Source organism: Manis javanica, chromosome 8, assembly GCF_040802235.1.
Source record: "Manis javanica isolate MJ-LG chromosome 8, MJ_LKY, whole genome shotgun sequence".
NCBI classification, from domain to species: Eukaryota; Metazoa; Chordata; class Mammalia; order Pholidota; family Manidae; genus Manis; species Manis javanica.
In genome coordinates this window covers 89,070,000-89,092,776 of record NC_133163.1, presented here as the reverse complement: position 1 = coordinate 89,092,776, position 22,777 = coordinate 89,070,000, and the positions used below count along the sequence as shown (strand labels likewise).

The window sequence follows — 22,777 nt, the reverse complement described above, 5'->3', positions numbered from 1 at the left end:
TGTTTCTTTGTCTTCAAAACTGTCTTAATGATTCTTGACCTGTCACCCATACATCAAAGTTTTACAATCAGCTTGTCAATTTCCGCAAAAAAAGTGTCAAGATAGTGTTTGGAATGGCATTGAATTTATAGGTAGATTTGAGTAAAATTATTATTCTAATGATGTTGCAGCTTTCCTATGTGTCCAGCATATCTCTTTGTTTAGATTTTTTCTTGTTTTTAAAATGTTTTGTATCCACAAAGTTTTGTCCATATTGTGTTAATATATTCCAGCTTATAATTTTTTTTTTGGTGTGTGCAAAGGAATTTTTTCTAGAATTTTCTGTTCTTTTTCTAAAACTAAAATGTCTAATTTGCTGCTTCTGGAGAAGAAACATGTTACTGACATTTTTGTGTACTGATTCTTGCAAATTTATTGTTCTCTGTTCATTCTAATATTTTTGTCTGTAGAATCTCTTGAATTTTCTATTTAGGGAATAATATCATCTGCCAATACTTTTTTCCATTTTTTTCCTTTATCTTTATTCTGTATCTTTTACTTCTTATCTCTTCTCCTAGTCTTACTATGCTAGCTGGAATCTCTATACAACACTCAGTAAAGTGGGTGAGCGGGTGATATTTGTCATTTTCCTGGTGTGAGATGAACCCTTTCTACTGATTCATCCTTTGGTATGTAATTTATGTGGACTCTTGATTGGGAGCCCCTTTGAAACATTCTAAGCCTTTGAGTGTCTCTTCTGCTCTTCTTTTTCAGCGGTTATTCATGTTGGAGAGGGAGCTCCAATCAGTTTGACTCTTCAAGTTGTGGAGTTATTTATCAACTCACCAATATGTTGATTTAGTTCTTATATTTGTGACTTGGGGTAGTACATATTGGGCCAGATGAGACCTACACTGTGAATTTTCTTACAACACAGAAGATATTTTTCTGGAAGAATGTAGGCCATGAGCCACAGTGCTCTGTTTTGTCTCAAAGGTCTGACTATACCTCTAGATGGGAGATGAAGGTGACCTTCATGTGGAGGGCTTAGTGTGGTAGATGACTGGCCTCTTCAGGCCCACCCAGGCCATCAGCCTTCAGTTATTTTGGAGAGAGATATCAGAGAATACTGGACTATGATTATTTTTATAACATATGCTGAGTGATATGGCTAAGGAGTAAACTCCTAGGAGAGTTCCAGGATGTTTAGCAATGACGTGTGAGAGAGCTTCTTGATTACAAATAAACATAAATCCAACTTTTAAATTTTATTCCTGAACCTAACTGCCTAGCAAGAAGACATTGGACTGAGGCTAATGGTACAGAAAAGTAAATTTCTATAGTAAAAATTCATAAAATCATGAGAGTATACAGTACTAAAATCAGTATGATGCAGAGCCACTGTGGAAGACCTGGAGGAAGGGAGTTTGTCATAAAACAATCTCACCTGTAGCCCAGTCCCCTGGGAATGACGTCGTGGATGGTGTTTTAAGGACTCAACAGTGAAGTGCAATGAAATTGCCAGAGAGATGTCAGGCCACTGGATTTCCAGGAGCAGAAGTCTTGGGAGGCACTGGGCACATTATTCCCTCATAGAAGAAACACACAGAATGCTAATGATTTTACTATGTTAAGATTCCTCATAACTACTTCTACTGGGGAGCCACTTATAAAGAAAGGAAGGAAGAAAGGGAGGGAAGAAGGACCGAAGGAAAACAATGGTGAATAGCATAGTTTATAAAAGTCATCACCAGTTATCTGAAAAAGGAATTCAAGCTATTGTTGATTTTATGTCAGGCATCACCTAATTCTCTGAGGTGAGGTTCTTTCTTATCTGAGTGCATGGCCCAGTCTCAGTGGTGATGTAAAAATGATAAAGCCACACTTAATAGCCACACTTTCTCTTCACTGAGGATGACCATATATGCTGGTTTGCCTATGACAGACTTTTCTTATGCGTTTCTGTGGGCATATTAGTATTGCAACCCTTTAATCTAAAGTATGTCCTTGTTTGTACTATAAGCTATGTGATTATCCCATCAACAACTCTTCAGAACCCCTCTTGTAAATACATTGCACTATCTGTTCATCTACTTCACTCCCCCATTAAAAAGTGAACTCTTTGAGGGCAGAAGCTATATTCTATTTGTCTTTCTGTACCAAATTTTTATCCCTGTACCTGGCATTTAATAAGCACTCAATATTGCAGGAATGAATGGATAAAATGCCACCTCTGAGTATTGAATTAATTAAAGTACCTTTGGGAAGCGACATTTGTGTTCCTTATAAACACTTCAATCAAGTGCTTGGTACTGGATCATAAGATACGCCACCCCCACCACCACCATCGAGAAGAGGAACATGGAAGCTACATGAGCAAGTACTTTAAAAAGCTGATGTTAAGGAACAGAGATAAATCCTGTATGCTTTGCAGTTTCTGGCCAGTTCCAACTTTGAGCCTCTCTTTCTTCGTGATGCTGTTTTTAAAAAGTGCCATAGTCAGAATGATTCCACCAGCCTTTTGAGATCTTAAAGAGAGCTCTCCAGTTCTTAAGGGACCCCAACTCTCAGGCTATAGTCATTTTCTCTGAAAAAAAGAGGGAAAGATACCCTCTTTTCTGCACTTCATGCAATTCTTCAGATAGAATTATAGATCTACAGCTGGAAGTGGCCTTAGACTTTCTAGTTCCAACCTCTTATCCTCAGACAGAAAATTGGCTCAGACAGGTTGAGCGACTGGGCAAGCCCACAGAGCTAGTTCATGTCAGAAGCCAGTTTAGGTAAAGAAGAGCTCTCTCTAGGGTTCTTTCTGTCCTCAAATATCACTTGTAAGTCTAATTTTTATTTCTTTCTTGAGCATCCTGATTTCAACCCCTTTCCTGTTCTCTGAGATCTACATGAATTAGGCTTTGCCAGTTGGCAAAGTCATGGCTTCATCAGCAGAACTCACTCTGCACTAAGTGAGAACTCAGGGGCTCAAAAGTGGAGGAAAACATCGCAGACCAGTTTCCAAATAATTTTGGAAGGACTGAATAGCTTTGATTCCCTACTGACTCTCTTTGAAGGGGAGATTGCTTGTCCCACACATCAAAAGAATAGTGAAGGGAGCCCTCAGAAAAATTTGGGGGTATAGAAGGGGATGTAATTTCCCACAGGATGAGGAGAGGGAGGATTGTTTCCATACACATACGTTAAATTGACGACAACTTCCCATGTGGCCTCTTGAGGTGAAGGCAAACCTTTCCTTTTGTGTGTAACCCTAGCATAAAAACTGACAGGAACAGATGTTCCATCCATGAATTCTGAAGTTTGGCAGTTAATAAAGGGTCCTGGGACGTGGCATAAATAAAGGCAGATCATCTTGGCTGCCCATCCTGTCATGTGGGTGGAAAAATGTGCTGGGTAGAAGTAAACAGCCTTCAGGACACTGGGCTGGCTCAGGACGGTGGTCCCCAGAGTGGACTGGGAAGCAGGCCTTTCCTCCCAGCTCACTCAGACCTGTCTGTGTGAACAGCCGTAGGGAGGGAGAAACGGCTTGAAAATGAAATTCACAGATGATTCTGAATGGAGACATGTGACAAACACCAACATAAGCAAAGAAATAACCTAAAGGAATTAGGAAAATGGAAAAGGCAGGGACAAAATGCAAATCATCATGGAAAAATGCAAAAGGATATGTCTGGGGAAAAATAATCCACAAACCAGATATTCATTGGGCAAGAAATTGTTGAAGCGCACTAAGAATAGAAAAGTCTGCTATGAAATGATTACTTCTGACAGTGTGAGAGACCAAGGTGGAGGGAGCAGGCACAGTGGTCCTTGCAGGAGGCCTTCTTACAGGTGTGAAGTGACCTCAGGGTAGGGTCGGCTCCATCCTTCTTCCCACTAGACGCACCTGTGGCCTGTTCTGATGTCCCCTGGGGTCGAGCTGAAGAGCACGGCTTGTTGGCACTGTGAGGTGTGAGTCTGGAGTAAGCAGGTGGTGTTCCAACCACCAGCCATCTGCTTCAGAGGGAGCCTTCCGGACTGTATTCCTTTGTCCTCTTTTCACTTTTAGTTTATTACCTTTTTCTTATAAAATAGATTTCATCTTATCAGAGAACATCCAGACTATTCTTTTTCTTAAATTGAGGTAAAATTGGTATATAATATTCTATTATTTTCAGGTATCCAACATAATAATTCAATATTGCTTACACTACAAACTATAAAGTGATCACCACAGTAAGTCTAGTTACCATCCCTCACCCTACAGTTGATCTCCTTCACCCTTTTTGCCCACCCCCAGCCCCCTTCCCCTCTGACACCCACCAATCAGTTCTCTGTGTCTATGAGTTTTGTACTGTTTGTTCATTTGTTCTGTTTTTTAGATTCCACATATAAGTGAGGTCATATGGTATTTTTCTTTCTCTGACTTATTTCACTCAGCATAATACATTCTAGGTCTATATATGTTGTTGCAAATGTCAAGATTTCATTCTTTCTTATAGCTGAGTAATAGCCCATTATATATATATATTTATATATATATATATATATATGTACATATACACACCATATCTTCTTGATCCATTCATCCATAAATGGACATGCAGGTTGCTTCCGTATGTAGGCTGTTGTAAATAATGCTGCATTGAACATGGGGGTGCATATATCTTTTTGAATCAACATTTCTATATCTTTTGGATAAATAACCAAAAGTAGAACAGCTGGATCATATGGTATTTCTAATTTTTTAGGACCATACATACTGTTTCCTTAGTGACTGCACCAATTTACATTCCCACCAACAGTACACAATAGTTCCCTTTTCTCCACATCCTCACCAACATTTGCTATTTTTTGTCATTTTGATACTAGCCATTCTGATGTCCCATTATGGTTTTGATTTGCATTTTCTTGATAATGAGTGATGTTGAGCACCTTTGCATGTGCCTGCTAGCCATCTGTCTTCTTTGAGAAAATGTCTTTTCAGATCATCTACCCATTTTTTTAATCAGATTATTTGGTTTTTTGTGTTATTGAATTGTATGAGTTCTTTATATATTTTGGATATTAATTCTGTATCAGAAGGTTGCCTTTTATCTTCCTGATGGTTTCCTTCACTGTGCAGAAGTTTTTAGTTTGATGTAGTCCCACTTGTTTATTTTTGCTTTCATTTGAAGCCACTGCCTTTGGAGTCAGATCCAAAAAAATATGCCAAGAACAGTGTCAAGGAGCTTACTGCTCATGTTTTTTTCTGACTATTCTTTAGAAGAAAATGAGTGAAAAGGAAGTTCTATCAAAGAACAAACATGTCCTATTTATGTCATGCAGAATAACAAATTTGGGATAATTTTCCCTTTGTTATTTTCATCTGAGAAATTGTTACTGAAATCCTTCCTTTTAACCTAACTTGTAAAACTTCAACAATTACTAACTGATGATGACCAGTCTCACATTTTCCAAAACAGCCAGCATGTTTATGACTGTGGAAATTGCTGTTTTGGAAAGTCCTGCCTAAGACCCCACTGAAGTGCTCTGCACTGATGAGGCCTCCAGGCTGAGGACCCCTGAAGAAAACCAGCGCCCTCCACCCTTTTCCTGTTACGGTGGCATTGAGGCCCCTGGCACAGGCCTAGACTCCCTGAAAGTTCACACCTTGTTTTGAGTGGCTCTTCAGTTTTAAAAGCTAAGCCAGAAATCAAGGTCTTCTAACTGCTGACCAAAATCACTAAAGAAGGTATGAGAACAGCAATACGGATTCCTGGGAACTTTTTTTAGCCTGAGTGGATCATCCAGAGAAATTATTCCAAAACTAGAAACTGAGATATTATATTTAAGCCTCCATATTTGAAGAATATGCTTCTCGTTGCACTAGGAAAGTAATAAGATTTGGGGGGGTTTCTTTTCAGATATCTTTCTATCTGCCTTTAAACACCGTGATTCTCAACTGGGCAGCAGGTCAGAATCACCTGAGCAGCTCCAGGACGGGGCTGCGGTGAGTGGAGCCGGGCCTGGGGGTGGAGCGGTGTGAGGGAGGCGGGTTGCAGAGGACAGCAGAAGCTTCCCAAAGCTCTTTTACCTCCCCATCGCGGAACTTACCTGGGCTCACAGGCCAAAGGTCACCTAGATCTAATTACCTACTGATGAGGCACTCAAAGGGGCAGCTGGAGACACTGTTTCTGGGAGTCTGGCTTTTGACCCACTTCTAAGTCATGGCTTATGTAGACAACCCTGGGTTCTGGTGTCAGAGGACAGTCTCTGGAGTCGCATGGCTCAGCTTCCTGTCGCTCTTGCCCACCGTTCTGTGATGACCCTGGAAAGCTCGGTCCTGGTCAGTAGCTGAACTGGCCCACACTGGGGTGGGCTCCTGGGGCTGGCGCTTGGTTGGGTTGAGTCTGGAGGAGAAAGAGAGGGTGAGAGTTTATCTCTAGAAAGCCAAAATCTGTTGTTGAATCTGAAGGGCCAGAAACAAGAGCCAAAGCCAACAGGGTGTGAGGAAGGGTGAACACTGCAGTTAAAAGGGGAATGAAGTAAGACTCAAAGAGATTGCTCTGAATATCGGAGGAAACCTAAAGCTCAGTTTTATGTTTTTCAGTGAGTGGGTGGGGACCGGCTCTCGGCTCTGGACTGCTTAGGTGGGCTTATCTTATTTAGAAGTTTAGGGTTAAGACCACTGCCGCTGACTGCATCTCAGCTGAAAGCCCAGCTCTGTAGGGCCTGAGTATGGCCTCCAGGAAGCTTTGGACCCCCACAGGGAAAGAAGTGAGAGAAGTCCAGCGGGGTCAGCCCCAGGTGGCTCCGTAACCATGAAACAGCCACTGTAATGTCAGGTTCACACCCCAGGACCATAATGGGTAGTACTGAGCTACTGGGCTTCTGAAATGGGTGGCTGGCTGGGAAGAATGTGGAAGCAAAGAAGGTTCCATGGGTTCACCCTGGGAGTTGGCAGTCATTCGCACTAAGGTTTGGGCAGGAGCAAGGTGATAGTGGGTGAAAGCAGACAGAAAAAGATGGCATCTGGGGCTGAGAAGCATTGTAGGTGCACAACTCAAAGCTGCCATCCACCATTTTTTTTCTTTGGTTTACTTCTGTTTCTTTTCTCAAAGTTCTGTGTACTAATTACAGCTTTAATAGATTGACATGCTTTTAATTTTTCTCTGGAGAAAAGGTAACCCTGGGTGCTATTCTCTTATTCTCAACATAACACCTACGGCTAACTGATATTTTACTTATATTTGTTTCTGTACTGTGTCTTCCCCACAGGAATGTTTTCTCCAAAGAGTGGGAATTGTGACACTTTTTCCCACTGTGGCCCTGATGCATAATTGACTCTTGATAGTATGGTAGCTGAATGGTTTTCTGCCTTATGTTCTTGCATGTTCTTTTCTTCTCCTACAATGACCTGCAGTCCTTGTTATTACACAGACATAGCAGTCATAGCCAGGCAAGAGCACAGAGATAGGAGAAGCACTAAGAGAAAAAGCTGTACAGCCAAGTGAGACAGAAACTATTAAAAGGTAGTTCAGGAAGTCAGTATCCTGAGGATTTTATTGTAAGAAGAAACTGTTATGGTAATCAGCTAATACATATGCAATTAAAAGTGGATTTGGGGAATATGTATAATAGAACTCTTTTTTTTCTTTTTAATTCCTTTATGGTATTTTTTAAAATTTTGTTGTCATTAATCTATAATTACATGAAGAAAAGTATGTTTACTAGGGTCCCCCCTTCACCAAGTCCCCCCGACAAACCCCATTACAGTCACTGTCCATCAGCATAAGATGCTGTAGAATTACTACTTGTCTTCTCTGTGTTGCACAGCCCTCCCCATGTCCCCCCACATTATACATGCTAATCGTAAAACCCCCTTTCCTTTTCCCCACCCTTATCCCTCCCTTCCCTCCCATTCTCCCCAGTCCCTTTCCCTTTGGTAACTGTTAGTCCATTCTTGGGTTCTGTGAGTCTGCTGCTGTTTTGTTCCTACAGTTTTTCTTTGTTCTTATACTCCACATATGAATGAAATCATTTGGTGTTTGTCTTTCTCTGCCTGGCTTATTTATACCCTCTAGCTCCATCCATGTTGCTGCAAATGGTAGGGTTTGTTTTCTGCTTATGATTGAACAATATTCCATTGTGTATATGTACCACATCTTCTTTATCCATTCATCTACTGATGGACACTTAGGTTGCTTCCATTTCTTGACTATTGTAAATAGTGGCTTTTGGATGTAGAGTTCTATAGATGTCTATTAGGTCCATCTGTTCTAGTGTGTTGTTCAGTGCCTCTGTGTCCTTACTTATTTTCTGTCTGGTGGATCTATCCTTTGGAGTGAGTGGCATGTTGAAGTCTCCTAAAATGAATGCATTGCATTCTCTTACCTCCTTTAGTTCTGTTAGTATTTGTTTCATATATATGTTCGTGTTCCTGTGTTGGGTGCATATGTATTTATAATGGTTATATCCTCCTGTTGGACTGAGCCCTTCATCATTATGTAATGTCCTTCTTTATCTTTTATTACTTTCTTTGTTTTGAGGTCTATTTTGTCTGATACTACTGCAACACCTGCTTTTTTCTCCCTGTTGTTTGCATGAAATATCTTTTTTCCATCCCTTGGCTTTTAGTCTGTGCATGTCTTTGGGTTTTAGGTGAGTCTCTTGTAAGTGGCATAGAGATGGGTCTTGCTTTTTTATCCATTCTATTACTCTGTGTCTTTTGATTGGTGCATTCAGTCCATTTACATTTAGGGTGATTATTGAAAGATACATACTTATTGCCATTGCAGGCTTTAGATTCGTGGTTACCAAAGGTTCAAGGTTATCTTCTTTAGTATCTTACTGTCTAGCTTAACTCGCTTATTGAGCTGTTTTAAATGCTGGTGATTCTTTATTTTTCTCTCTTCTTATTCCTCCTCCTCTGTTCTTTATATGTTGGTTGTTTTATTCTGTGCTCTTTTGTGTTTCCTTTAACTGCTTTTGTGGGTAGTTGATTTTATTTTTTGCCTTTAGTTAGTATTTGGTTGGTTTCCTTTCTTTGCTGTGATTTTATTTTCTCTGGTGACATCTTTTTAGCCTTAGGAGTGCTCCCATCTAGAGCAGTCCCTCTAAAATACCCTGTAGAGGTGGTTTGTGGGAGGCAAATTCCCTCAACTTTTGCTTGTCTGGGAATTGTTTAATCCCTCCTTCATATTTAAATGATAATCGTGCTGGATACAGTATTCTTGGTTCAAGGCCCTTCTCTTTCATTGCATTAAATATATCATGCCACTCTCTTCTGGTCTGTAAGGTTTCTGTTGAGAAGTCTGATGATAGCCTGATGGGTTTTCCTTTGTAGGTGACCTTTTTTCTCTCTCTCTAGCTGCCTTTAAAACTCTGTCCTTGTCCTTGATCTTTGTCATTTTAATTATTATGTGTCTTGGTGTTGTCCTCTTTGGGTCCCTTATGTTGGGGGTTCTGTGCACTTCCGTGGTCTGATCAATTATTTCTTTCCCTAGTTTGGGGAAGTTTTCAGCAATTATTTCTTCAAATACACTTTCTATCCCTTTTTCTCTCTCTTCTTTTTCTGGTACCCCTATAATGTGGATATTGTTCCTTTTGGATTGGTCACACAGTTCTCTTAATATTGTTTCATTCTTGGAGATCCTTTAGTCTCTCTCTGCATCAGCTTCTATGCATTCCTGTTCTCTGGTTTCTATTCTATCAATGGTCTCTTCCATCTTATCCATTCTGCTTATAAATCCTTCCAGAGATTGTTTCATTTCTGTAATGTCCTTCCAGACATCATCCCTTAGCTCTTGCATATTTCTCTGCAGCTCCATCAGCATGGTTATGAGCTTTATTTTTCATTCTTTTTCAGGGAGATTGGTTAGGTCTATCTCCTTCTCAAGATTTGCCTCTGTGATCTTGGTCTGTATCAAATTCTTCTGCCTTTTCATGGCAATAGAAGTATTTGTGGGGAGCTGGTGTGTGTGTTGGCTAAGAGAAAGTCCCTTCTTGTTGGTTTGTGGCCTTCCCCTCCTGGGAGAACAGCAACCCCTAGCAGCTTGTGCTGAGCTGCTGCGTGCAGGCGGGGTTTTTAATTCTTGCCTGGCGGCTGTGGAGCTCAGCGGTTGCTGTGGGTGTGGCTAGCCACAGGCTGATTCTCCAATATGGTGGAGCCGCGCCAGAGGGGGAATGAGTGGGAGGCTGTTTATCACTGTGAGGGGCCTCCAAGCTGCACTGCCGCCCAGGGGGTTGGGCACCCAGTGTTCCCTGGGATTCCCAGCTGCTAGGCTAAGTGTCCCAGGATGCTTCCGTCCAGCTGTGGGGTCCCTGTCCCTTTAAGACTTTCAAAAAGCACTCGCTTTTCTTTGTCCCAGGTTCACTGGCTGCGGGGACCCACTCACAGGTCTTACTGTCCTGTTTCCCTAGTTTCCAGCACCCCACACATGCACTGTGTGTCTGCGCTCTGGTCCGGATGGCTGGGGCTGGGTGATTAGCAGTCCTGGGCTCCCTCTCCCTCCCCGCTCCAACTCCTGTCCTCCCGCTGGGAGCCGAGGGAAGGGGCACTCGGGTCCCGCTGGGCTGCAGCTTGTATCTTACCCCATTTGTGAGGCGCTGGGTTCTTGCAGGGGTGGATGTAGCCTGGCTGTTGTCCTGTGTCTTCTGGTCTCTCTTTTAGGAATAGTTATATTTGTTGTATTTTCAAAAATATATATGGTTTTGGGAGAAGATTTCCGCTGCTCTACTCCCGCCGCCGTCTTGGTTCTCTATCTGTATAATAGAACTCTTGCAACTTAATAATAAAAGAAAATATAACCCAGTTTAAAAATGGGGCAAAAACAGGTGGAGAAAGGCAAATACCATATGATTTCCCTTATTTGTGGCACATAAAAACAAAGCAAACAGAATGAACAAAACAGCAATAAACTCACAGACACTGAGAAGTGACTGGTGGTTACCATGGGGGAGGGGTTGGGGTGGGTGGATAAGGAGGGTAACAGGGATAAACGGGCACAAAAATTCACAATCATGATATAAGTTGGTCCTGGGGATGGCAGTACTGCACAGAGAATATAGCCAGTGTTTCTGTAACATCTTCCTGTGTTGACGGATAGTAACCACAGTAGGGGCAAGGATTTAATAATATGGGTAACTGTTGAACACTGCATTGTATATTTGAAACAAATATAAAATTGTGTATCAACTATACTTTGATTTTTTAAAACATGTGATTAAAAAAAAGAAGTAAAGGCAGAAAGAAGGAGCCCCAGAGAAAGGAAGAGACTGAAAACTTGCAGTGTAGGGTAGGGAGTGGACAGCAGAACAACACTGACAAAAAGGCAGAAGTGGTGATTTTTTTTTTGGCTTGTTTACTCACAAAATAATTTTGAAAAACTATGTAACCTCCTGATACATTTTTAAGCTGACATCCAAAATAAATTCTTTTTATGTTGAAAAAAACAAATGGGCAAAAAAATTGAATAAATATCTCTCCAAAGAAGTTATGCAAATGGTCAATAAACATGTTTTTAAAAAACAGTCAACAGTATTTGAGAAATGCAATCAAAACCACAACAAGATACTACTCCACACGCACATTAGGATGACTATAATCAAAAACACAGAGAACGGTTGGTGAGAATGTAGAGAAGCAGAAACCCTTCTACACTGAGGGTGGGAATGGAAGATGGTGCCATCACTTTGCAAAAGAGTCTGACAGTTTCCCAGAAAGTTAACAGAGTTACCACAACCCAACAATTTCACTCCCAGGTATATACCCAAGAGAATTTAAAACATATTTCCACACAAAAACCAACTTGTTCAGTTTTCATAGCAGCATTATTCACATAGCCAAAAAGTAGACATGATCCAAATGTCCATCAATTGATGAATGGATAAAAAGTGTGGTATGTTTGGGATATTACTCTCCCATTCGACAGAATGACATTCTGATTCATGCTACAATATGGATGAACCTTGAAAACATTATACTAAGTGAGAGAAGCCAAGTGTAAAAGGTATAGACTGTATGATCCCATTAAATGAAATGTCCAGCACAGAGAACTCCCTAGAGAAAGAAAGTACATTAGCGGTTTCCCGGAGTTGAGGGGAAGAGGAAGATAGGGCATGATTGTTAAATGATGTGAAGTCTCTTTTGACGGTGATGAAAATTATTCTGTAATGAACAGTAATGGCTGCACAACTTTGTAAATATACTAGAAACCACTGAGTTGTACATTTGAAAAGGATGAATTTCATAGCATGTGAATTATATCTCAATACAAAAAGTAAATTTTGAGTTACCACAGTTTAAGGACCCCCAAACAAAAAAGTGATCAAGTCCAGCATGGATGGCATGAGATATGAACAGCAAGGGTCACCCACAGGAGGATTAGCTGGGGCTACAAAAAATTTAGATTGAGACAGATTGGTAGCTTCCCTATTCAGCATCCTAACCAGTGGTTCTCCCCAAAGCTCAGTAGGCTAGAACTGAACAGACTCCAGATCAATATCCTGGCCACTCCCATGTTGGCCTGTATGGCCTCCATCCTTCACTTCCGCCTGGGAACACACTTCCTTCTTTGCTTTCCCAATTTGCATCCATCACGTCAGTCAACAGCAGGATCTGTTTACGTGTCAAATGTTCAATGCACTAGCCTTGAATCACAAATATGTCTCGGGTTCAGTAGAAATCAAAACAACATTGCATGCAGAATGGCTAGTCATGTTTCCTTATTGTCTGAGGCAGCATTATTTTGGCTATAGCTGATTTCTTCAGGGAACCCTCCAGTCCCAAATAACTTGCCTCTTGAATGTGTCTGCATTGATTTGGGGAACTAATAGGTATCTAAAAATTAAATACAAAAAAAGTTGGATATCAGGGCATAAGAAATTAACCATACATAGTTCATCCTCTCTGTAAGCTCTTGGGTTAGTCAAGGGGTTAACTCATAGATAATAATTGAACAAGGCAGCACATGACACACAGTGCTAAAGTGATTACTTAATGTCACTCAGTGGAGACATGGTGGCTAATGGGCAGGAGACTTTCAACTAGACTGCAGGGACCAGGGAAGTTCCTCTGAGGAAGAGATGTTTGAGATGAATCTTGAAAGCTGGATTTGGCTTAAATAACCAGAGAGAATGGAAAGGGGACTCCAGGCCAGGGGAAATGGCAGACATAAAGGTATGGAGGCCGGAATGCCACAGATGTCCTGGGAAGTGTGATTTGAGCAGCTTGCCAAGGAAGATTTGCTTTGGGAAGTAAGGATTTAGAGGTCTGAAAAGGGATGGAAAGGGGGAGAGAGAGAGGCACAGGAGAGACATATTCTATTGCTTCTTTTGTGAGTCGGGGTTAGTTTGTTCCTCTCACTGCATGGAGGAAAAATGAAGCTAAGGCTTTCAGAATGTTGGAGTTGACTACGTTTCATTAAAGAATACTTTCCTCTCTGGGGAAGAGAAAACCTCAGGCAGCACAAACAGACACTGTCTAATGCTTGCAATGATATATGTTAAAGGCTTTCTTTGAAAAAGTCTTGGACTAGTGGTATTTGAGCCCAGTATTTATTCTATGATGCAATTGTCCTCACACAGGATACTCATGGTTTCCAGCTTTGTCCACAGTGATGCCAGGCACACATGTTGGTGTGAATATATAGAACAAGTTTTCAGCACTGCTGACTTACAATTGGCTCCTAGTCAGATTCACAGTCTGGCTTGCACTTCAAAAAACAAGCAGTTTCATAAAACTCAAACAGAAAAGCTTTGTCCCTATGGCATCACCTTGAAAGAAATGTGCCATTTATGGTCTTTCTTGGCTTAAGTTCTTGGCAATTTAGGGCCTTTTTCTTTGGAGATGTGTAACACGAGGCTTTGGCCATTAGGGCAACTCCTTTGGCACTCTGATCTGGGAAGGGTGCCGTGGAACACTGGGGGGATGGACATGACCTCTTTAAGCACATGAGTTTGTGAATATTTCCTTCAAGTTAGAGACCTATCTTTATTAAAGAAACTTGCCTATCCCTTAGCACAGGAAAATCCTTAATTTACAAAATTGTGCATGGAAAACTGATGCTTCAAGCAAAGAATGAGGAAATGAGCTGTCGTCTCCTAATTTCTATCCTTGATTGCTTTATGGTGGTGGCAGTGATGGGCAAAGGGCCACATGAGGTGCCTTCTCTACAAGGAAAGTTCTCTGTGAGCCATGGAGGCCCGTGGATGGTGTCTCTGGACAGAGGATATGGGTTTCCATCCAAATAAAACTCAGAGCTCCAGGTGGGCCGGCCTCCTCCTTGCCACCTTACTCGTCACAAATAATTCTCTACACCTCTGCGTATTCTTCTCCTCTAATGAAAATACCCTCCGCTGGCCACATTTCGTCTCTCTTTCATGCTCTGAATCCCATGTTCCTCCTCATGAAGTGGCCGCTGGTTATTTCAGACCACAAGAAGGCCCACCCATCTGATTCCAGCTGCCTCACGTGGTCATCCCCCCACATGCCGTCATGTCTGTATTTGTTGTCTTCTTGACAGGACAATAAACACCTTGGGCTCAGGGTCTTTGATGGATTGAATTGCAATGATTAGAAGGAAAGTGAAAAATTGGGACTTTGTAAGAAGACAGTGACAGCATTTACATGTTTATTTTGCTTCTATCAAGAAATGTAAGTTCATGCAGGCATTGCAGAAACTATTCTGTTAGGAGAACATCATCCAATAGCTATCAAAAGGCTAGCTGCAGCTCTGCCTTCTGGTTGAGGAAGCAGTGTCTTTGTCCTTCCCAAGCATCTCTCTTAGAAAAGCCAAAAACAGAGGGGCGAGAGCCGAGGTTGGGGCTGATGTCACCTACTGCTGAAGTCACAGTGTCTAGAGGGAGTGATGGACAAGAGCAGCAATAGTGTCCAGGATCTGGAGCCTGTGCCCACAGGTGTAGGTCACTGGGACTCTCGGCCCTGCTTTGTGGTGATTTTAGGCTTGTAAGGGGTGGGGACTGGAACTCTCTTGCCCTCCATTATTTCTCCACTACTAATAAAGGATCTGGCACCTGTTCAGTGAATATTTGTTAGATGAATCAAAAAGGACAGAAGGGTGTGACCTGTGAGAAAGGAATAGCTAGTACTATTGAAAACTAAGCAGAGGTCATAGGCCTCCCAAAAGTGTTCCTGTGTTTGCAGATATATGAATTGTGGCTTAAATAGGGGACCTTTCTGGTCCATCCCAAAAGAAGAGCCCAGGTGGCCATTTCCGAGCTTTCCCTTGAGGGAATTCAGGACTAGCATCTGCTAGGAAAGGTCAATTAAGTCTCTGTTCAGTCTGTTTAACCACTGTTTTGTGTTTCAGTCCTTGAGACCCTGGGAATTCCAGTGAGCCCCCTAATGCCTATACCTTTTAATGTCCCAGAGAACTAAGAAAATGGTAGTTGATCTTCTAAGTCTCATAGGCCTACAGCAAAAAAATAATAAAAACCTTGTGTTTAGAGTGAGCCAAAGACAAAATGATAGCGATAGTATTATATATCTTGGCTTGATTGAGATTTAGGCCTGCTCTACCACACCCTAAAAGTTTTACAGTTGGTATGTTTGTGCCTTATAGGGAATTTAGAGCTCCAGAATGTCCAGAGAGGTCCTGTGACCCACTTTCACACAAAGGTCTTTGTTGCTTACAGATGGCATGGGTCCCTGAGGCTAGCTAGTGATCTCATCAGCCAGGTCTCAGGAAATTCCAGGTTACCCACAGGCATTTCAAGAGTCCTGGGAGTTCTCTAATGGACTAACTCAAACACACAGATGGAGGGTTTGAACAGGGCCAGATGGACACAGAAGGCTTGGAGGTATTTACTCTGTTGGGCCCCTGTGTGCACTGGGGGTCCAGGATAGGAGCCTCCTGCTGGGGCCTTGCGCTGGCATCCAGCAGCCTCTGAAGAAGACGTGTCTGCTTGGTGCTCTCCCATCCTTCCAGATCTCCACAAAGTGTGTTTAGCTGCAGTTTCCAAGCACACAGCAGGCGGCAAGAGCCGACAAGAATCTCTTGACACCTCTGGCCACAGCTCCTGTGCCCGTTGTCCCCAGCCTGCATGCCCACCCAGAGGAGGGTGTCCACAGGGAAGAAGAGTGGGGGGCAGGCTCCCCTTACTGTTGGCTTCACCTCTGACCACAAGAATATTTTCCACCATTTCCATTATTTCTCGTGTAGAGCCACACCATAGCAAGACAGACTTTCTGTTCGGAGAAAAGGAAAGATGGGGTCTGGTGAGGAAGTAAGAGAGGCAGGCAGGGAGGCAAGGAGAGGGGGAAAGCAAGGAGAGAGAGACGACAGGCAGAGAGAAGCAAGACGTGCTGGTGCTGACAGGCAGGGCCAAAATGTCTGGGCAGGTCTCTGAATAGCAAAATGTATATAATGAAGTTAGATTTGTCTAGTTAATTATGAATCATGTTCAGTCAAAACATTCTGACCTAACTATACAATGCTAGAAATTCCTTTTAATGCAAAATCACTCAAAGTAGCTTCAGTATTCATGGTGGAAAGGACTCTGGGCCTCAAGTTTGCTTGATTCATTATTAGAGAAAATCAGGAGTGTTTTTCCAAATAGCTCCATGATGCATTTCCCACCTCCCACCCCTAAAACAATAAATACACATGTGAGCACACTGCTTTGTAGGCACCCAGACTGGTGGTGGGTTATGTTCATTTCTGATTCACTTCTGCAATTTTGTGGCTTTCTCTTCTACTCCAGAAAACACTGGAATGCAAAGGGTGAGGATTACTGATTACAGGTGTGACTTGCAAACCTCTCTGAATTTGTTTTTCAAGAATCATCATTTACAAACTTTGATGCAAAGAGTATTAATGCTTGAAAATTTGTTGCAGTGTCCCTCAGAGAAGGTAGAAACATGCTGCCATGATGTAAGCTGTGCAGCTCCCGGAGCCGCTGCCTGGATGTGCAGGGACACAAGGAGGCACTTGCCCCCGGTCCCAACAGGAGCTACACTGAAGGAAGTGATGCCATCTCAAGTTAAACTTTAAAATAAAAGCACACAATGGATCAGAGCTGAAAGAATCGAAATTCTGAGGCACTCCGTGTCCTGGGAAAGACAAATGAGAGGGAGGATAGAGAGATATACAGTTACAGAGAGGAGGTGCCAAGGTACCAAGCGTTTCCCCAGGCAAGGAGGAAAAGATAGTGCACACATACCATTGCCCCAAAAAGAGAAGAATGGGAAGTTGGCAGAACAAATACGGTGTGGAGCATGGCGCTCTCCTGCCCTTGAGGAATTTAAAAATTTCTTCCAGTCATGATCATCACAGTGTTTCAAAGGATGATCTTTTCAACATACATCCCACCCTAAGAAAACACTTCTGGAAAAGACTATTAAGAACTTTGGTCATTAAGACAATTCCTCCACTTTTTTTCATTAACAATTCCCTTTTAACAATTGGTCTTTTATTTATAAGATATACATTGTCATTACTTCTGTGATTTTTTTTGAAGTTTTAAATTTAACAAAGTCATTATAGCATAATGAAGTAGTAAATAAGACTTTGAAAATGTAGATCAATATTAGTTTTAGTATTTATTAACATTCAATAATATTTTCTCTTAACCTCTAAAAAGTTGCTATTTAAATCAGGAGTCTGTGGGATGGTCCCAGGCCTGCCCTTAACCATTTAAATCTTAAGATTTTCTTTATCTACTCAAAGACCAGTCCAAGCTTGGCTTAAAATTAGGGAGAAAAAAAAAAGAGGGGGGGGGGTGTTTATTTAGCACTTAATACCACTGCTGGTGCTAGGGCCAAGCTTGAAGAATCCTGGCAAATTAAAGCAACAAAAGGTACTGCTGCCAGCTCAGTGGGCCAGCGGAATTTTTAAAGTATAATTAGAGTCTGTCACCTTTTATCCTGGGTCAGTGGGCACGTTCACCCCATGGACAGTCTGTTTAATCATTCATTCTCTTCAGTTGAATGTTAGAGAACTCTTTGGTGAATAGGAGTTTAAATTATTGATTTCAATTAAAAAACGAGAGGGAAAATGGTTTTTAAACTCTTAAGACAATTTGTTTAAAACTCACTACCTAGTGATAATGATGGCATCCTTCCAGCAATTGTCCAGGGTCCACAGACACTGTCCGTAGCCCTGGCAGGCCATTCTGTACCCACGGCCTACAGGAGGGCACCCCACCAAGCGCCACAGCTGCTGATGCACCAACATGGGCCTCTCACCTAAGTCCATGTTCCCCCACCAGGAAGCATCGGAATGAAAACCCCAGGGAGTCCCCCGCCCCCATGCACATCTTGCCTATTTCCTGATGTGCCCCAGCCCTAGCACAGCCTCACAGGAGGCTGGCTTCACCGGGTGCACAAATGAATGGCCATTGCCAGTTGGGCATTACCAAGTCTGTTCACAAACATCTCCAGACGCAAACTCAGAATCTCCCCGTTTTGTCCCCAAGACACTATTCTACAGGAAGTCAAAATTTGAAACTTACAGTCAGCTTATGTTCCTCTTCTCTGGGGCCTGTATTAGGTCCTACCAACTTCTCCACCTCAAGCTTTTTTAATATAATAATAGTTCTCCTTCTGATTTTCCATATTCTCCCTGTTTAAGGCATCCAGCAACATGGTACTGTATTGTGGCAGAGCTTCTTCATTTCCCAGCCTACAAAGGCTTCGTTTTTATGATCAGGCCTGGCGTGGAGACAGGAAAGCACCAAGGAGCGAGTCCTGAGGGACCCTCCTGCCCCAAGAGCCTGTGAGACCCCGGGAAAGGCCTTACCCCCCTGAGTCCCCACTGCCTCGATTGTAAGATGTGAGGTTTGGAATGGATGTTTCCCAAAGATAGGATGACACTGAAAATTGCCATTGGTATCCCACCAGCTCCATAACATCCCCCATTAATTTTACGTTCCTTGTGCCTTTGTACCGTCCCTAGCGCAGCTCCACTCAGGTGAGTCATCCTCTCCTCCTCTCTGCCTCCTTAGTCTGTGCCACGAGGCTCCATTCCAGCCCTTCGTCCAGGCTCCTCTGGCTGTTTTCTCCATGTGATACACCCCACCCCACCTCCTCACTCATCCAAATTCTGCACTTCGTTCCAAGTCCAACCCAAGTCCCACTTCTATGACCTTCCCCACTCACCTGTCTACAGGGACATCCCCTTCATGCAGCTGCCTGGGACAAAGGGCCGGCTCGTCTCCCTAAGGCAGTAATCCTGGAGAAGAGAACCTCTGCAGGGAGCAGCCATGAGCCTCCAGAGCCGGAGGGGGCAGTAGGTTCTAAACTTCTAAAAGCATGTCCCCATGTTAAACATCTAAAGCTGATTCTTGTTCATTGATGTTTTGCTTTAAAGCCTCATGTATAAACATGGAGAAAAATTTATCATCTTGGTAATTAATACAAAAGAGCTTTCTTTTGCAAGAATAATGTGCGGGCTTCAACACATGAGGGGGATACTTTGAAAGGATGAAACCCAGAGAATATGCTCAAGTAACTATAAATGAATCCCTAAATGCCCTCTCAGGAAAGTATTTCCTATTAATCATAGGACCTTCATTTTGCTGAGCACTAAGACGAGTGGAGTATTCCATTATAACAGGATATTGAATGGGGCTTTTCCTGTTGTCCAGAATTTTTGACATAGTCCCAAATGGAGAGGGAAGGTAGCCTCACATTCCAAGGAGAGATGTAAAACACACGCACAGGACTTAGTGAAAAATGGGGACACTGGCCCTGTGCTTCCTAAACCTCACTGCGTACCTGCTGCCTATTGAGAAGTATGGAGACAAATCTGAACAAAAAAATTGGGCCTATTTCTCACTTACTGAATTGCAACTATGTAAGCCTTTTTTGGGGGGAAAATCAGATTGAAATCAGGTTTTGTCTGATAAACTACAAGCAGAATAGGATGGAACCCTGTTTAAGAACTTGGCCTTGGGATTCTACAGCCTGGGTTCAAAGCACGGCACTGCCACTTACAAGCAAGAGAATCCCAGGGAACTTCATCCTTGTGGGCCCATTTCCCCATCCTTAAAAATGCAGATAATAACAGCACCTACCTCACAAGGTTTTGTGAGGGTTAAAGTGATGCTTGTACTGTTCTTAGCCCAGAGTGTATCCCTTAGTCAAGGAATGTGAGCTGTTACGAACCAACACTCGACCAGCCAGCAGCGGCAACTCAGGTCAGGAAGGCAACTTCTGCTTCATCTAGAACACAAACATTCTTTATATGAAGAATTCCTTTCCTGTTTCATAGGAGATTTTGCTACCCAAGTAGACAACTGTAAATCCCAGGTACACATCTGGATCACAGTGGCTAATAAAACAGTAGGCAACATGCAAAAATGATGCAAAACCTGTTTTGCAGTTTCCCTAGAATTTTGCAGCTGATGGGGGCCCTCTGGTGGGAGAATCAGGTGAAGAGTCACATACATAAAACCCTTGAGTCAGGAAGCACAGGTTGAAACGTTCATCTTAGGGAGGTGGTTACCCTATATAGACAAAAGTGGCTCTGCCACTGATGACATCACTAAGCACCTGTTCTATTAAACATAAAGGGACTTTGGGCTGTGCTCTTTCAATCTTTTCATGTTGTTACCAGTAACTCCCGTCTTGCCTGGGTTAGAGCACATTCCTCTTGGTGCCCAGAACACCCAGGTCCTCGCTTCTCTAACTAGACTGATCTTGCCCCAGAGGGTCACTGTGACATTGGATGTCTTAGAGTCATGCTCAAACCATCTGAGCTAATTGGCTTAGACACTCGGGGATGACGCAGGCACCCCCACCTCTGGGATAACAACACCCTATTTCTAAAACAGCCTGTGGGAGATTTACAGGGTCATGGTCATGTTATTTACATGCAAATAGGAAAAGAAAATCCTTTCCAGCAGGCCACATTCTAACTACAAATACCAGAAGAAGTCATAAACACACACGAGGAAAACCAAACAGTCTGTTAGTATTATCTCAGAATTCCTAGGAAAATGAGTCAAGTGCATTCGTGCTCACAAAGGGCTTGTGCAAAATCCTATGTTCTTTGACATCGGATGTTCTCCTTATGCTAATTTGGCAGGTAGCAATTTTTGCCTACCATTTTCATGGTTAAACCAAAAAGAACATAAAATACATATATTTTTTAGAACCCTATTTATACTGTAATCACTTCTCTGTGCTGCTCTTAGAGGAGCAGTAAGCCCCAGATTGGTCTCCAGCCTTCCTCAAAAGTTTTCTTTGACCTCTTTCTCAACAACTGGAAGTTACCAATAAACACGTAACTTGCTATGTCCTCCAAGTTCAAGTTCAGAGTGAAGTTCAAATCTGATAGCTTTATTCATTTTTTAAATAAATAACATGAATTGTTCTCAATTTTTTTTGGTTTTTAAAATTTTTTATTTAGGTACATATAATAAAATGCACAAATCTTAGTATACAGCTCGATGAATTTTGACATGTGTATACACCCATGTAACCATCCCCCAAATCAAGATATCAAATATTCTAATTCTTTTCCACTTTCATGTATTTCACCCATCCCTCTCCCCTCTCCCCTAATGAAACCATCAGTCCGTTCTCTGAGTTTATGAGTCTATTTCTGTTTGTTTGTTGTGTTTTTTGGATTCTAAATAAAAGTGAAACTATATGGTCTTTGTCTAACTTATTTCATTTAGCATAATATGCTCTAAGTCCACCCATGTTGTTACAAATGGTAAGATTTCATTCTGTTTTATGGCTGAGTAACATTCCACGGTGTATATGTACCACATCTTTATTCATTCATCTATCAATGTACATTAGGTTGTGGCTATTGTAAATAATGCTGCAATAAACATAGGGATGCATATATCTTTACAAATTTGCAATTTTCTTTGAGTAAATACCCAGCTGTATTTACTCAGGAATTACTAAGTCATATGATACTTTTCATTTTTGAAGTTTCCTCCAGTACTGCTTTCCACAGTGTCTGCACCAGTTTACATCCCATCCACAGTGTAGGAGGGTTCCGTTTTCTCCACATCCTTGCCTACGTTTGCTATTTCGTGTCTTCTGGACACTAGCCGTTCTGACTGGTGTGAGGTGATATCTCATTGTGGTTTTGATTTGCATTTCCCCAATGATTAGTGATGTTGAACATCTTTTCATGTGTTTTTTGGCCATTTGTATGTCTTTGGAAAAATGTCTATTCAGGTACTCTGCCCATTTTTTAATTAGATTGGTTTTTTTGGTGTTGAGTTGTATGAATTCTTTATATATTTTGGATATCAGACCCTTAGATACATCATTTGCAAAAATACTCGTACAATAGATTATCTTTTCATCTTGCTGAGAGGTTTCCTTTGCTGTGCAGAAACTGTTTAGTGTGATGTAGTCCCACTTGTTTTTCCTTCTGTACCCCTTGCCTGGGGACATATCCAGAAAAAAATTACTAATGCCATTGTTCAAGAGTTTACTGCCTATGTTTTCCTCTAGGGTCTTATGGCTTCAGGTCTTATATTTAGGTTGTTAATCCATTTTGAGTTTATTTTTGTGTAGAGTATAAGTTTCATTCTTTGCACGTAGCTGTCCAGTTTTGCCAGTGCCATTTATTGAAGAGACCATCTTTTCCCCATGTCTTGCCAATGGGTTTCCGCCCTGGGCAAGTTCACTGTGGATTCAGTGTAACCAAAGAAATAACAGTAGAACGTTCTTGGGGTGAAAGGGTTATACCCAACTTTATTTCCACAGTGGCAGGTCAGTCACTAAAATCCCATTTACTCAGAGCGAGTCTGCACACAGCAAGCCAGTCTTTGCCTCTGGGCTTCTCTGCCCACGCAGCAGTCCTCTGGGCCTCTGTCCTCCACGCTGCCACCACTC

At 42.1% G+C, this 22,777-nt stretch overlaps 1 long non-coding RNA gene across 1 annotated transcript in view; it reads right to left on the bottom strand.

Annotated features, from left to right (window-relative positions):
- Positions 1-6,102: 6,102 nt before the first annotated feature.
- The window catches only part of LOC140843281 (uncharacterized), a 76,357-nt gene continuing 59,682 nt past the window's right edge, over positions 6,103-22,777 (bottom strand). The window contains exon 4 of the long non-coding RNA XR_012120902.1: positions 6,103-6,359. This is a non-coding gene — a long non-coding RNA (uncharacterized lncRNA). The remainder of the gene's footprint in view (positions 6,360-22,777) is intronic.